This window comes from Nipponia nippon, unplaced genomic scaffold (assembly GCF_047370975.1).
Source record: "Nipponia nippon isolate SJK-2023a ecotype South Korea unplaced genomic scaffold, ASM4737097v1 scaffold_9, whole genome shotgun sequence".
NCBI classification, from domain to species: Eukaryota; Metazoa; Chordata; class Aves; order Pelecaniformes; family Threskiornithidae; genus Nipponia; species Nipponia nippon.
The window spans coordinates 11,039,033-11,053,429 of record NW_028262413.1 but is presented as its reverse complement, the minus strand read 5'-3'; positions in this window follow the sequence as shown (position 1 = coordinate 11,053,429).

Here is a 14,397-nt window from a genome sequence, read left to right as displayed (position 1 = left end):
TGAACGTTGTGTACAGGCAGATTTGGAGGCTTTTGTGTGTTTGTCTCAGATTTCCCAATGTCTGGCAGGCTGTTGGGAGCTGCCAGATGTCCAGAGACGCTGACCTCGCCCACTAAGCATGCATGAGCTCTTCCATGGCAGGCTCAAAGCGAGTCCAGTGCCTCCAGCACCATGGGGCTGGCCGTGTATGTGCTGTCTGGTCCTTTTAAGAGAGTGTAGGAAGCCCAAGAGATGCCAGGGTTTCTGCCTCCACGCTGTGCCAGCGGTACAGCCGGCTTCAGTTGGTGTGATGCATCCTGAAGTCCTTGTCCTGGTGCGCAGCACTAGTTGTTCAAGTCATTTTAGCACTGTTTCAGGAGCAATATATCGGTAGAAAAATGCATGCAGGAAGAAGCCAATGGATTTTGTGCACATGCATAAAGCATTGCCTCCGAGAGATGCATGTCAGTGCGCAGCCTCTGCTCCTCAAGCACTTGCTTTAAGCCCCAAGGCTGGCTTCTTGCTTATAAATGGGACTTAATCAGTTGCCCTTGACTGTAGCCAGATTTCTGATTTCCTTCCCAGCTTTCAGATGGTCAAACTCCATTGCAGTGAGTTTGGGGCACTTTTCACCCGCTGAAGTTGCTAAGCTCAGCTGAGCCGTGTTCCTCGCTTTGGGTTTCGGTCTGTTGAACAGCTCAGCCCAACCTGCTTTTGATTTGCTTCATCTTGACTTTTTGGTGCTGCTGGTGAACCGAAACACCTGTCGCTCGCTCGCGTCTCAGGGCGCAGGCAGGGCTGCCTGGGGGAAGGTGGCTGAGCCACCGAACTTTCACAGTGATGGGCGGCAGCCCCGTGGGCATCGTTCATGAGTCAGCCGCCGCCGCCGTGCTGGGCAGCAAGTGCGCCTGAAAAGGTTTCTCATCCCACCCGAGTTTCCTTTCCTGGGAAGCGAGGTAGCTGCACTGGGGTGCGTGGGCTGCATGAGCTCCCGGGGAGTCAAACCCAAACTGAGCTGACGGAATAGCTGTAGTCTCAAGCACCCAAAGCAAAAACCTCCTGTGTTGGAGGCTTAAAATGCTGATTAAACAGAGCCGGCTGGCCCCAGGTCACAGCCGAGGTGCTGGCTCAGTCCGTGGTTAAATGTGCAAGAGAAACAGAAAAAGTGTTATACTAGATTGGGTCAATGGATCAGTCACTTCAGAGAGGGGTAAATCCTACGAACAGCACCCATGTGCTGCTTACCCCCCCTCAAATTTTTCTGCTAATCCCAACAGTCCCATCCTGGTGGGTTTATGGAAGTGTAAGACCAGGATCCCCTCCGACCCCTCTTAAAATAACTTCCATGAGGGCTCCATACATGCTTCTGAGTGAAGAGCAGCTGCACTTTTCCCATTACATCTTCTGGAGAGAGGATGAAGAGAAGAAGGAAGAGGAAGGTTGGCTGAACCGGCAGTTAGCACTTAAGGACAACCCCCCCCCCCCCCCCCCCCAAATAAAATGTCACAGCATTAAGTTACACAAAATAAGAAGCATTTCTCCTTAGCGAGTGGATATATTGCAGGAATATATTGCAGAAGGATCAGGGCAAACACATGCCATAGCTTAGTGAAACAAGAGTTAAACAACATCAAATCATTCCCCGTGATGGATCATTAAGAATGTGGAGTCTAAATGTGCGGTAAGATTACAGCATCGTGCAGATGTTCCTATACAGGCAGCTTATTTTGCATATTGCAAAGTATATAGATAATTCCTAGTAGCAAACGCACACAAAGACTAGCCCGTCCTACAGTGAATGCACACTTGGATTGTTCTACAAGGTGAATTTTGTGGGGTGGAAAGGACTGACCTAAACTGCTGCCTGGGATTACCGCTGTCTTTAGCCAGCAGCAGGACGTGCCTGCCCGTGACCTCTCCACCTTTGTCCAGGCGCGGTTTACAGGAGGGACAGATGAACAGGGAGTGAGGTGGGTTGAATAAACAAGAGAGGGGGACTAAGTGAGTAAATGCCCAGGATTTCTGATTTTTTTATATGTATATATTGTAACAAAATTTAAGGCAATGTTCCTCCTGCTACTTCGTGTTTCCACGGCACTGCAAAAACTACAGCTGTAGGAAGAATTCAGGAAAAGTAATCAGCAGCACAATTAAGCAATCTGCCATAATGACAGAACACATTAGGGTAGAATAATCAGAAACATATATATTTTTCCTTCTTGATTTTCATTTCCCACCCAATGATTTGCTTTTGCAGGGTGTATATAAAGCAATGCCCGATAGAAATGCCCGTATTTATCTGCTGCAGCTTGCAGATCTTGCTCCAGTGAGGATGCCCATGTTAATTCTTGCCAATCACTTTCAACTGATGTTACTTTTACTATATTTTTTGAAAACCCAATGTTTGACCTGCTTTAATCCTGATTTTGCCACCTGTCTATCTCATGTAAAAAGGGTCCAACTCCTTTAACTGGAAGGTGTCAGTCCAGACAAGAGAGCCTGGAGCTGAGGTCCCTGTATTTCTGGCAGCCATCCCACCCTAGGAAGCAGAGCAGGGAGATGGTTCACACAGTGCTTCTGCAACCTTCGGCTCCTGCTCAGGAGAGGAAAACACCTACACCTGTGAGCAGACAACACAGGAACGGGCCTGACCTGCTTCATCTGCACAAGCTGTGTTCCCAGAGCTCCCCAAGGCTATAAGAGCCCATGAGGAAGGTAAGCTCCCCTTTAAGGAGGTGGTTTGGATGGGGAATGGGAAATACAGCCCCTGAGAAGGGGGTCCCATACACTTCAGCTTTCTGCCAGTTATGCCTCAAGGCTGGTTGGATTGAAGCCAGGGGAGAGAGGGAAGACCTTATGTTGCTGTGGGGAGGTAGGTCTTCTCCTTGGGGTCTGCTCAGAGGGGCTTACTGGCTGTTGGGAGGGGGCTGCTATGAAATACTGGGAGAGAAGCGGTTTTGGTAGAGCCAGGAATGCTCTGTGTGCCCCGGGAGGCTGCAGGGGCTAGTAGTGGGACTTAGTGAGTTTTGTGGTGGTACTTCCCAGGTGGCTGGGTGTTGGTGGTGGTGCTCCTGGAGAAGACCATCAGCCTTCTTGTGGGAGGTGGGAGCACAGTGGTGGTGTTGCAGGGCCCTGGAGATCTGCTCCATGGGCATCAGGGGCTTGTGGCTAGGGGAGGGAGTCTCACCTTCTAGGATGGTGAAGCATGTGGGATGGCTGTTGAAGGTGTCTAGATGGAGTGCTCAACATGTGCTTTGTTCAGCAGGGTCGTGTTGATGCTCCGTTATCCTCCCACAGTTGTGTTTCCTCCCTCTCATTCACAGACGGAGCTTTTGCTTATTAGTGCCCCTTATGGAAAGAGTTTGTTGGCCCTAGACGTTCTTGGGAGAAGTAGCTCAAGATTGTAACCTCTGGTGCAAGGGAGGGCCTCAGATGTTTGAATTTACATGTGGCTGCTAAAAACTTAGCTTCCATCAGAAATAAGCTAGAAAACGTAAATATGTTTCACTGATGAACCTTTACAAAGGCAATGCTTTGATTTGCATTCTACATAATGTAGTGAAATGACAATTATACACCGAGGGATTTTGAGAATTAAAATCTCATGATAATGGGATAAGAGCAGCTGGGAGCATAGTACCTTTTCAACCTAAAATACTTTTTTTGCCTTAAGGAAAAAGCTTAGGATAAAAACTGAGGAGCCCAGGACCCCCTAATATGCAGGAAGATGTGGGTTCCAGCTCCTTCAGGCACTACTGACAAATCTTGGTGCCACTTCAGTTAGTTTCTGATATTTGCTTTTGCACGACCAGTATAGATCAGGTGTCCTGGTGGCCAGACTCTGCTGTCACTCAAGCTGGTGAAAAGCCACATTACCACTACCCCTTCCAGAAGAGCTCTCCTGAGTTCAGAGCTGCTATTGTTCCGCATGTTGCTTCTTCATCTGGGAGACTGTCTTGCCGACATGCATGCAGACACACACAGAGCTGTTCCTCCTCTTCTTGTATGCCCATGGAAGTGGAAATCATCGAGAGCACCAGGTCCAGGGAGCAGAGATGCGTCTGCAAAACTCGCTTACAAAATCCTAAACCATGGAGGAATGCTGGGTTAATTTTTCATCTGAGTATCAGCTGAAAGTAATGTATACCCCAAATTAATGCAGACAATGCTAGTCTGGTCTGCAGGCCCTCTGTATTTTTGAATTCTTTTCTACTAAAACTCAATAAAAACATGGGGGTGGAAGGTGCTGCTGGGAATTTGCTTTTTGTTCTGCTTAAGTGCTGTATTTCTCGGCAGTCTTCAAGTTTCTCAGCATGAAGATATTGTTACATCAGAACTACCGTGGGTTTAACACAATTCTCAATTTGCAGGCAAATGGATGTATTGTGTTGGGGCTTATCCACAGAGGACTGTGAAACTACAAATTACAACACAGCTGTGCTCTCTTATCTGGATTTTTTTTTCCCCCCCATGTGCCTGAGTCCTCCCCTGTTCCCAAGTAGAAGATGCAAAGAGAAACTTGAGTGAGAAAGAGACATAGGCCCAAAGTCAAAAGGGACCCTGACGGTGCAGAAGGTCCTGGCCATGTCTGTGGATGCTGCAATTGGATGGGATGGTGTGGCTGGTGCCTTTTCTGAGCTGGCTGGAGCTAGTGTTTTATATTAGTAGAGGATGTGATGTCTCTGGATGTAGTGTTTTTGTGATTGCCTGGAGACTGTTTCTGTAACTCTCCCTAGAAAACCAAGGCAGCTGGGGTAATAGTCAACACATCCACTGAAGGCTTGTCCACCAAGGAGGAAGGGGAAGAAGGGGGCTACCCTTTCTCTCAGATTACGAAATATGGCAGTAAAACAGAGGATCCACCCATTTAACTTTCTCAGCTGTTCTTCATCCTCACTCCTCCTCCTTGAAGGGAATGATAAACCCACCAACCTCCCTGTGGGAGAGGCAGGTGGCACTTGCCCTCTGCAGTAGTTTGACGCAAGGCTTTACCACCTCTTGCTAGCCCTGGACAGGTCTCACCTACATTGCCACAGCCGTGCAACCGAGGCCAGGTTAGGTACCAGAGCCCTGTGCCTGCAAGTGTGGACACTTGGAGGCAGTGCTGGAACAAACCAAGTCTGTCTGGGCAGAGGTGCTGCACCACTGGTAGCTGGGGCAAGCTCTTGGCCTCTGTTCTTCAAAGCAAAGGGCTGTATTACCTGATTTTGGTGACACTCTGGACACCTGCTAGCCAGTAATAGGATGAAAACTCAATGACCCCATGATAACATCGTTATGTTTATTTGCTTCCTTTCAAATGGCTGTGGATAAGCAGGATGCTGACAAATGGGACCTGAACTCATGCATTTAGTTGACCAGGAAATAAATATATCAGAGTGAGAGTACTTCTTTGGACTCTTTTGAGACTTGTGAGTTGCTGACCATTCCGTTTGCTGGCTCAGTTTAAGCAGCAGAAATGTCCATGTGTTCTGTCAAAGCACTTTACTTGTGACAGGCAAAGTGCTGCCCTGAACTGGAAAACCATTCAGAGCAAATAAATGCATTAGTTCAATGCAGAATATCTTATATTTGATACACACCACTTCCTAATCACTTTACTGAACATCTGGATTGCCTTGAAATGAAACCAGTGCTGGCGTCATCTTCAATTTGGACATGGGATCCATTTCTGAAGCCTTTTTCCAGGAGAGCGCCTCGTGGATCTCGGTATCATTTAGGTTGCGTCCTACAGGTCTAATCTAGAGTAAATAAAATTAAGGGTTGCTTCAGTACTGAAAGAGGACAGACAGTAGTACACTGAGGCCAGCTCAGCCCTTTGGTACTTGTAGTCCAAATTGTAGAATCATATTAAAAAGTGCAGATGTTACTAAGGAGTGGGGATTTCTCATGTGTCTTTGAAACAGGGTCTGTGCCTCTTTCTCTGAGGGCAGTACCCAGTACAGGTGTGTTCTTGCAGAATAAATGGGAATAATTAATTGCGACTGTTAACATGGTGTACAAGAGACTGAAATTAAACCCATTGTGTTGGTAAAAGACGTGAAAGAACACACAGCGTGCAAAGACAGTGGCTGCTCTGTGTGAGTGAGTGAAAAGCGAGAGCAAAGGGGGTGACATAATGAACGAGAGATGCATTTGCATCGCTGCAAGTTGGGCTCAGCTGAACAACAGCAAGAACTGTTTGCAACATCTTTTTGTCAACATCTGTTTGTCTTTGAGTTCATGAAAGTGGAACAAATCTCATTAATTTTTTTTCTTGTGTTGAAATTTTGCACGTTTGTTTCTGTTATTTTGGCAGCCAAAATGATGCTGGAATGTTTCACCTTCTTTTTCCAAGTTTTTGAGCCGAGTTGTTCAGTTGAGGTTTGTCGCATAAATCATGAGGTTTTGCTTCTGCTGCTAGCCAAATCATAATCTTTATATCATAAGCCTTTTGTTGTTTATTGTTTCTTTTTTTTTCTCCTTAAAGCTCTAGCTTCTGGAATCATGAGAATGTATGAAAATCTCTACTTCTGCTTTCTGTCATGTGTTTGTTTTTTCCTTGAATTTCTAGCACCAAGAACTGTGGAGAAACTTTCGGGTGTTATCTGAAAGATGAAAAAAAAGAATTCATTAAATTTTTTTTTTTTTATATACCAGTTAGATAATTTTTGGAAACTATGACTCATGATTTTGGATGTTTAGATCTGGCAATGCTGTAGTTCTCCGTGCCGCTCCCCTGTGACCAGGAGCGTTGGAAGAAGCCATGTGGGGCTTGTCTCCATGGACAAGTTACAGCACAGAGAGCTGGGGTGTGAATTTACAGTGCCCTAGTTATGTTGCACAGATTCCCCACGTGGATGCAAAGTGTGCAGTACCTGCCCTTTGAAAGCGTTCTCAGGGCACGGCTCTACATGTGTAACCTACGGCGTGCGGTTCGGAGGCCCAAGAGCTGACAGCAATGCACTCCAGCTCATGGACTGGAAGTAGCACAGCCATTTCATGCTTCAAACCGCGCTTATTAGCATGGGCACAGCTCTGAGGTGATGCTGCTGTGCAGATACTCAGCACCTCCTGGCTGTGCTTTGCCATGTGGTTGTGGTGGGTGGGATGCCTTCTGGGTGCTCTGAGTGATGCTGAGCCTCCTTGGGGGCCAAGGGCTGGCTTTTCCTCGTAGCACCCATCCTCTATACCTCAAGGAGCAGCTGGATGGCTGGTCCCTTCTCTGCGCCTGTTGGAGGGAAGAGGGTGAGGACCTGTGGCTCTGGAGTTGGCCTTTCTGCTCAGCAGAGATACAGGTGTGCTCGGCACTACCCAAGGGCCGTGTGTGGGAAAGCAATGACACCTGTGTGACCTCTGGGGGACTTCCTGAGGTGCTTGTAACTTTGTTTAACGTTGAAACCTGCCTGTGGGTTCCCCGTCTCCAGTGGCTGATTGCCATGAGCATGTCTCAGCTCCTTGGAGCTACAGGGTAGGCACCTCAGTGGGATGGGGAAAGTCTTAGATGCTCAGTGGGGAACACATGGCACAAGCTTGGGACAACATTGAGGAAGCAGTTTCAAGTTCCTTCTGGTTGTCCTCATCAGCCGTAGAGAAAAAAGGGAAAATAAACTATTGGGGTAGACCTGGTAAGGGGGACCAGGGGACAAAAGCTACTTAGGAATAATTCAGCCCATGATCAGGGAAGAGCCATGGTAGCTGCTGGGTACTTGTTGCATCCAAGGCCAAGCTCTAGCACCTGGCCAGGATGAGCAGCTGCTGGGGTCGCACCCAGGAGACCCAGCTGGTGCTGCTGCAGCAGCTCCTCGGGCCAGGCCAGGGGGGAGGGAAGGAGCTGCTGCGGCATGGGGCATCGAGCTCCCCGGGAAGGGTGCTCTGCTATGGGGAAACCAGGCTGCCACAGGGTCCACCAGGAAGGAGGGTGGCTGGGAGCAGGCTGAGGTCTCTGCCCCTCAGGAAGCTGTAAGGGATTTGTGTGTTTTCCAAGGCAGCAGAGACAGGATGCTGAGGGGTGGGAGAGAGACAGATTTCCTTCTGCTGTGAATAGACTGGGGGTGGGGGATGGCGGCTCCGATTTAACCCTTGCGTGTTCCTTTCATCTGCAAAATGAAATGGTGTCTTAGGAAACCATTCCAAGAAACTGCAGAAATTAGAGGCGCAAAAAGTACAGGGTTGGCACCAGGGTGATGCTGTGACTTTTATTATCCCAGTTCTCTCACCCCCAGGCGTGTCTCCCTGGTTCTGGCATTGCTTTTTACTTTGAAGTTTGTTTGTTCAGTGGCATTGCTATGACCAACATGCACACTGGAGATGCCTAGGGAGAGGCTTACGGGACATTACCTTGAGTCAGATAGAAGCAGCTCGTGGGAGACAGCTGCAGATTTGGGTGCTGTAACAAATTTCCTTCAGAAGCCTGAAAAAGACGGGATTTCATTTGTCTCTTACATCAAGAAGGGGAGGGGGTGGGGAATCTTAGGAGTAACTCCTGAAACAGGTCCCAGTCTTGTTCAGCCGTGAAGGCTCTTCTGCATCTATTGCAAAGTCATTAACAGGACAACCTAGAGGAAGTGGAGGAAAACCTGACTACCATCAACTTCCATCACCAAATCCCGAACCCTTGGAAATGCTGCGGAAACAGGACCTGCGTGAAGACCTTTAGGGTGTGAGTACATAAAGACGTTTGGGAGAGGTACCTGGTACAAGGGAAGCCAGGGAAAACTACTTTGTTTACTGCACCGGAGTCTCCCAGAGCAGTGGAGAGTCCGCATGGCTGAAAGTTGGCAGCTGGGCTGCAGGTGTGGTGAAAGAGCTGTGTTTTCTAAACACACTAAATAGTCATTGCTCTGGCCTTTTGTAGATAAAGATCAGCTTTGACTTTAAAAGAAATTATAGCAAAAGCACTTGCATCTGGGAGGATGAATACCTGCTTCCAGGTTGGGCTTTGTGGAACTGAACTTCATAAACAAATTATTTGATGTGATTAACCAAGTCAGAGGGTTGATGGAAATGTGCCTCCGACTCTCACAGTATCGGGGTGGAAGCTGTAATGTGTTAGCCAGAGAATCACCCTGTGTAGGAATAAACAGCCCAGAAGGTTCTTGGGTATGAGGTTTCCCATTGAAATAATTTCTTCTCTCTGAAAAACCCACAGCAGAAATAATAGCCCTCCTGAAAGTCTGAAATTTTGCTGAGATTCAGAACGCTGTCTTTACTCTGCAGGCGTTTCATGTGCAAAGATGGCAGAGAGCAGTTGTGAACCACCGAGAGCCAAAGAATTTGTAGCTGAACATCTGGTCTCTAGGCCGACCAGATAAAGAAAGCTTTCGGTAGCTCTGGTAATGTTTCTGCCCTACACTTGTGCTAATTTCACTAGGAAAAACAGTCCCTGTGCTGACCTCATTCAGTTTTACAAAGTTTGAAGGTTGGAATACAGAGATATCAGCCCACTTGTCCCTATGGTAAATGTGACTTTAAAAAAACCAAACCAAAAAAACCAAAACAGCTTAAAAATAAAACAAAAAACCTTTATGTGTTGGTTATGATGTAGGCAAAAAATACCAAAACCAAAATGGAAAACATTTAAAGTCTGAAGTGGAGTGGACAGCAAGGCAAGCTGACCTCCTTAGAGCCTGCTCCAAGAGATGAAAACATTTCCTTGTGCCAAGCGTGCTCTGTGTGTGAGCTGAGTTCGCTTGGTCTCAAACTGGTGACAGTAGCTTTTGCTGCTTTTGACAAAATAAATAATGCAAAGGCGAAGATGATTCTCTACCAGGAGAAATGATTTTTCTTTTTTTTTTTTTTTTTCTTTCCAACTGGGATATCAGGTCCCTGCCTAGTATCAGAGTTGATTCACAAACTGGACAAGGCTGGAAAAGCCATTTCACCCAGGATGAAAATTCTACCACAACTCTGGGGTGTGCAAGGGTTCAATGAAATACTCTTTTTTGCTGTTTGGAAATTGTTTGCCTGGGCCAAAAGTGTACGTTTGGGGGCAGATTTGTACTCCCTGCCCGCTCCCAGGTGGGATTAGCGATGCTTTGGTGCTCCCAGCACCAGCTGACAAGGAAACAGTGATGGGAGAACATGAAATATTATGCTGTTGCTAAAAGCAGAAGGGTAGGTGAGACCCTTGCAGGCAGATTTCTGCCTGCAATGCTCTTGGTTTTGTCTGCATGGACTACGGCAGGCAAATCTGGCCTTGTTCTGTGTGTCCTCCAGAAGCTGGGCAGCATGGTACTGAGGTCTCAGCAGCCAGCTAACATCATCGTGTGGCCTCCGTGAGCTGACAGCATGGGCAGAGGCAACGCTGTGTAGAAATGCTGTGGAGGTCAGTGTAGGGGAGATGGAGGATGGGGGAGATGTGGCTGGGGACATCCTCCTAGCACAGCTCGTGGGCTGTGCCAAGAGTGCAACGGGTGCGTGGGACCATCCGTCCTGGTGACATCCCTCACTCCGATGAGCACTGCCCGTCCCATCCACTCCTGCCTCTGCTCCCAGGCTCGAGCCGAAGCTCCTACCCCATCCAATTGCTCCAATTAGTGCTGTGGTTTGTTTTTCTTTATTAAGAAGATTGCTTGAGATCTGCCTGTTTTTGAGTCCAGCTCCCTTTAATCTGTCCCTACCATCATTGAGGTTAACTGAGTTTCCTGCCCAGCAGCTCCTTTGGCAAATTAGAGAGAACCAGTGAGACACTGCCAATAAGCTTTCCACCGTATATATTTTGTCCAGTGGAGCCTGAATAAATTAGGTCATGCTGCCATATGTAATCCATGCACTTGAGGGTTGACCTAGCTCCTGTGAAAACTAGTGGGCAGGGACAAGTCTAGGAGCTGGACTGGAGCTACTGCTGAGACAGCTGAATTTTGAAAGAGCTGGGGTGGAGCCGTGCCCTTCATTTTTGTGGACCAGTTTCATTTGTACAGGAAGAAGATTGATGTCTTCCCGCGGGAGCTTTTTTCTGTGCTGGAGTGTGTCTCGAACAACATTGCCAAGATACATTGGGGCTGGGCTAGGTAATTATTTTGCGATTAGATGCTGAAATCAAATAAATAAGTTAATCATTTTACAAGTTCAGAAGAAAATACATTTATTTCGCCTGAAACTTTTTCACAGTGGCTACGCGTAAATCTGCCATCTTCTGCAAGACATTGGCCTTAGGTCCGACAATTTCCCACCAAATGACTTGCTATCTTCCTATGGCCCTGGTGATGCAAAGTCACCTGTTTAGGAGGAGGCAGGATTATTCTGCTTAGCTCTTTTGGGCAGTCGGATGTCAACCCTGCAAGTGGTGGTGATGGGCCAACGCAGCTACTGCCATATCACAATTCATACTTGCAGCACAGAAAAGAAGATTAGTGCATTAACAGGGGAGACTCCTCTTTTGAAAAGAGGCTTTAAATGATGTCAAGAACCACCACAATGATATGGTTTTTACATAAATAATAATTAATTACATGTAAATCAGACTTTTCCCCACCCCTTCCATTAGTATCGTCTTTGCTAAGCTCTCTGTCTTGTTTCTCTCCGCTCACTTTGACTAGTTGAATGGCAGCAGACATCATTTGCAATGCTAACGTCAGATACGGGTCAAAATGGACAAGGAAAACACAACCCGGGGTTTTATCAATGCAATAACAACCAATTCTGTCTAGAGATGGCAGCGTACTGGGCTTTAACCTCTTCACTGCCACATAGCGAGAACCACCAGGAATTTACTTTTCTGGTCTCCTCTTCTGCTATTTCTAACTTATTTTCAGCCCTTTCCTTCTGCTGGCCACTCTCTTTTTTTTCCTCTCTCCCCTTTCTGGTGTTTACTAGAGCATCTGGTAGTGTTTATCTCCCAAGACACAGGAGACTGCTGTTTTCATAGATATGTAACTAGAGTAAAAGCTTTAATCTTTGTTGATGTTGGACTTTTGGATTAAAAAAGAGTCATAGTAGTGCAAAAATTAAGATGAAATAATATTTCAGCATAGTAACTTTTGAGACAGCATCAACGGAAAATCCTTCATGAGGAAAGTTGCAATTACTCCATTGCCTCCACAGCATAGCTCTGGGGAAGGATTGCTTAACTCGTGGGGAGAGCGGGGCAGGGAGTGAGGAGACCATCCTGTTGAGATGAGACTGGTCATCCCAATAGAAGCTAAAAGAGCGGCATGTCCTTGCTGGGGATTTCTGTGTGCGCGCCACAGCAGGAGTTTGAGCAGTCCCAGAAATGCCAACAAGATGTGAGAAACCTGTTTCCATCTCTGCTTGCTTCCAATGCTGCCCTCCAACAAGGGCAGGGAAGGAGCTGGTCCAGCCTTCAGCAGAGTCAGACTACGTACGACCGCGTTTTGAAGCCTCTGTGGAGTAAAGGCTGTCCTGGAAGTCAGAGGAGGAGATGGTGTTTTGAATCATGTCTCTTGCTCTAGAGAAGTACGTTGGTTTTCTACAGAAGCTTCAAAGATGCTGAGACTGGGTTAATTAGAAGTTGTCAAGATATACAGCACGAAGTGGTGCTGTCACCAGAGAGATGTAGAAAGCGTTACAGAAATCTGGTAGCAAAAGGCAGGTAGGTGTCTGTTATCTGCAGAAGCGATTGTAGGCCCGTGGTGCTTACAGCAGAGATCTTATTTTTTGCCTTCGCTGGGGACTAGGCACTGTCCCAAGCCTGCAGCAAAGTAAGCTATGCTGGAAGCAGACACGCGAAATCCGGATGGCTGCTGGTTTCATAGCAAGGATATATTCAGTTGCTAATATTGTAAATGCTTCGTAGTAATTTTTTATAGGAATAGCATTTTAGGTAATTCAGAGATTTTAAAGTAAATGCCGTCTCAGGTGCTATAGACTCCTATTTCCACCCCTGCCCTCCTGCTAGGTAAGTTGTAAACCTGACTGAAACCTCTCCAAACATCTCGGGAGAAAACACTTCTTGAAAACCCTCACTTTGGGAAGGCAGCGAGCCGATGAAAGGGAGCTTAGCCTGTGACTTTGTTAAGGCTGTAATGAACCAGGCTAATAAATTACCTAATGTCACCTTAGAATAGGTCCGTGGCCGCCTGTCACACAGCAGCACATCAAGCCGGAGATGCACAGTCGGTCTCTCCTAACCTTTGTACCTCCTCCCGCTAACCAGGGAGCTAGTTCTGGAAAAGACCAGGCCTGTGAAGTCCTGCAAACTGAATGGTAAAATATTAATAAGCCAAGGAGGAGCTGAGAGGTGCCGGTGAGGCCCCGTCGCAGCGCAGCCGTCGGGGAAAGCGCTGCTGGCCTCCGCATAAAGGGAATGGCAAACAGGGCTTCTGCACAGAAAAATTTGCCCGACCATTTTTTGCATGCAAAAATGCAGATTCAGCAGCACCAAAACGGTTTGTGCACACATGCCAAACTTGTCATTTATAAAAACTCAAAAAAGCTCTGACAAATGCTGAAGCTGTTAGTTTTGACACTTCTGACATGAAACACTTTGATTTTTCATTTTGAAACTACTTTGTGTTCAAAATGTCCTTTAATTTTATTTTCAAGCAAGGGGGTGTGTGTCTTTTTTCTTATTCCCCCAAAAAATCAAAATTGAAATGAAATCTTCAGATTGACTCAAAATGAAATTGTTCTTGGATCTTTGGTTTCACCAGGGTTTTTTTTTCTTAGATATTTGTGTTTGGCTTTGAGTCACTTTCCCCCCCCCCCCCCCCCCCCCAAATTTGCCAGTTGGTTTATTGAGAGCTGTAGCCAACATCAGCCCCTTTGAAGGGGCACAGCTGGCACAATAGAATATTTTTTTCGTGGCTGTCGGTTCCAAAAAAAAAAAGGAGCCTCACTTTTGCTTTCCAGGAGATTGAGTTCATTTTCTATCTGACTGGGATAAATAATAAACAGTATTTTTTTTTTTCTGTGAAGGATTTTGTTACGTTATCTGTTTAAACATTCCGTTATGTTTTAGTAATGTGAATAATGATTATTCCTGTGCTTCTGAGCTCTCCCTCTTGGCTCGGGCGCCGGAGGTTCAGGAGACACCTGGCATTGTTGACAGAGCGCTGAACTTGAACGCCTCTCACTGTGACAGGGCAAGCCCAAATATTTTGGGAAGAGTCCTTGTTATGTTACGACAGGGGTTGGTAGCACTGATGCTGGGGATGGGTTCTGCTTCAATACTGAGCTGATTACTGCTTTATTATTGGAGGAACAGCGTGAACTTTGGCAGGCGGGCTGCTGTGAGGAAGGAGGATTGGACTTGGGCATTTCTTATTTGTAGGATGTGCTGAAGGTCTTCCAAAAGATGCTGGGTCTCAAAAGGGACCAGGAACAGGAGGCCCTGAAAGATGTTTTTCGATGGGCGAGAAAGGGAAAAATTAAAGCTCTCTTGCAAGAGAATACAAATGTTTAGGGTAGTCCCTATCTGTAGACAAATACCTGGGGAAGAGCTTGTATTAAAATACCATTTTAATCATATTTTTCATC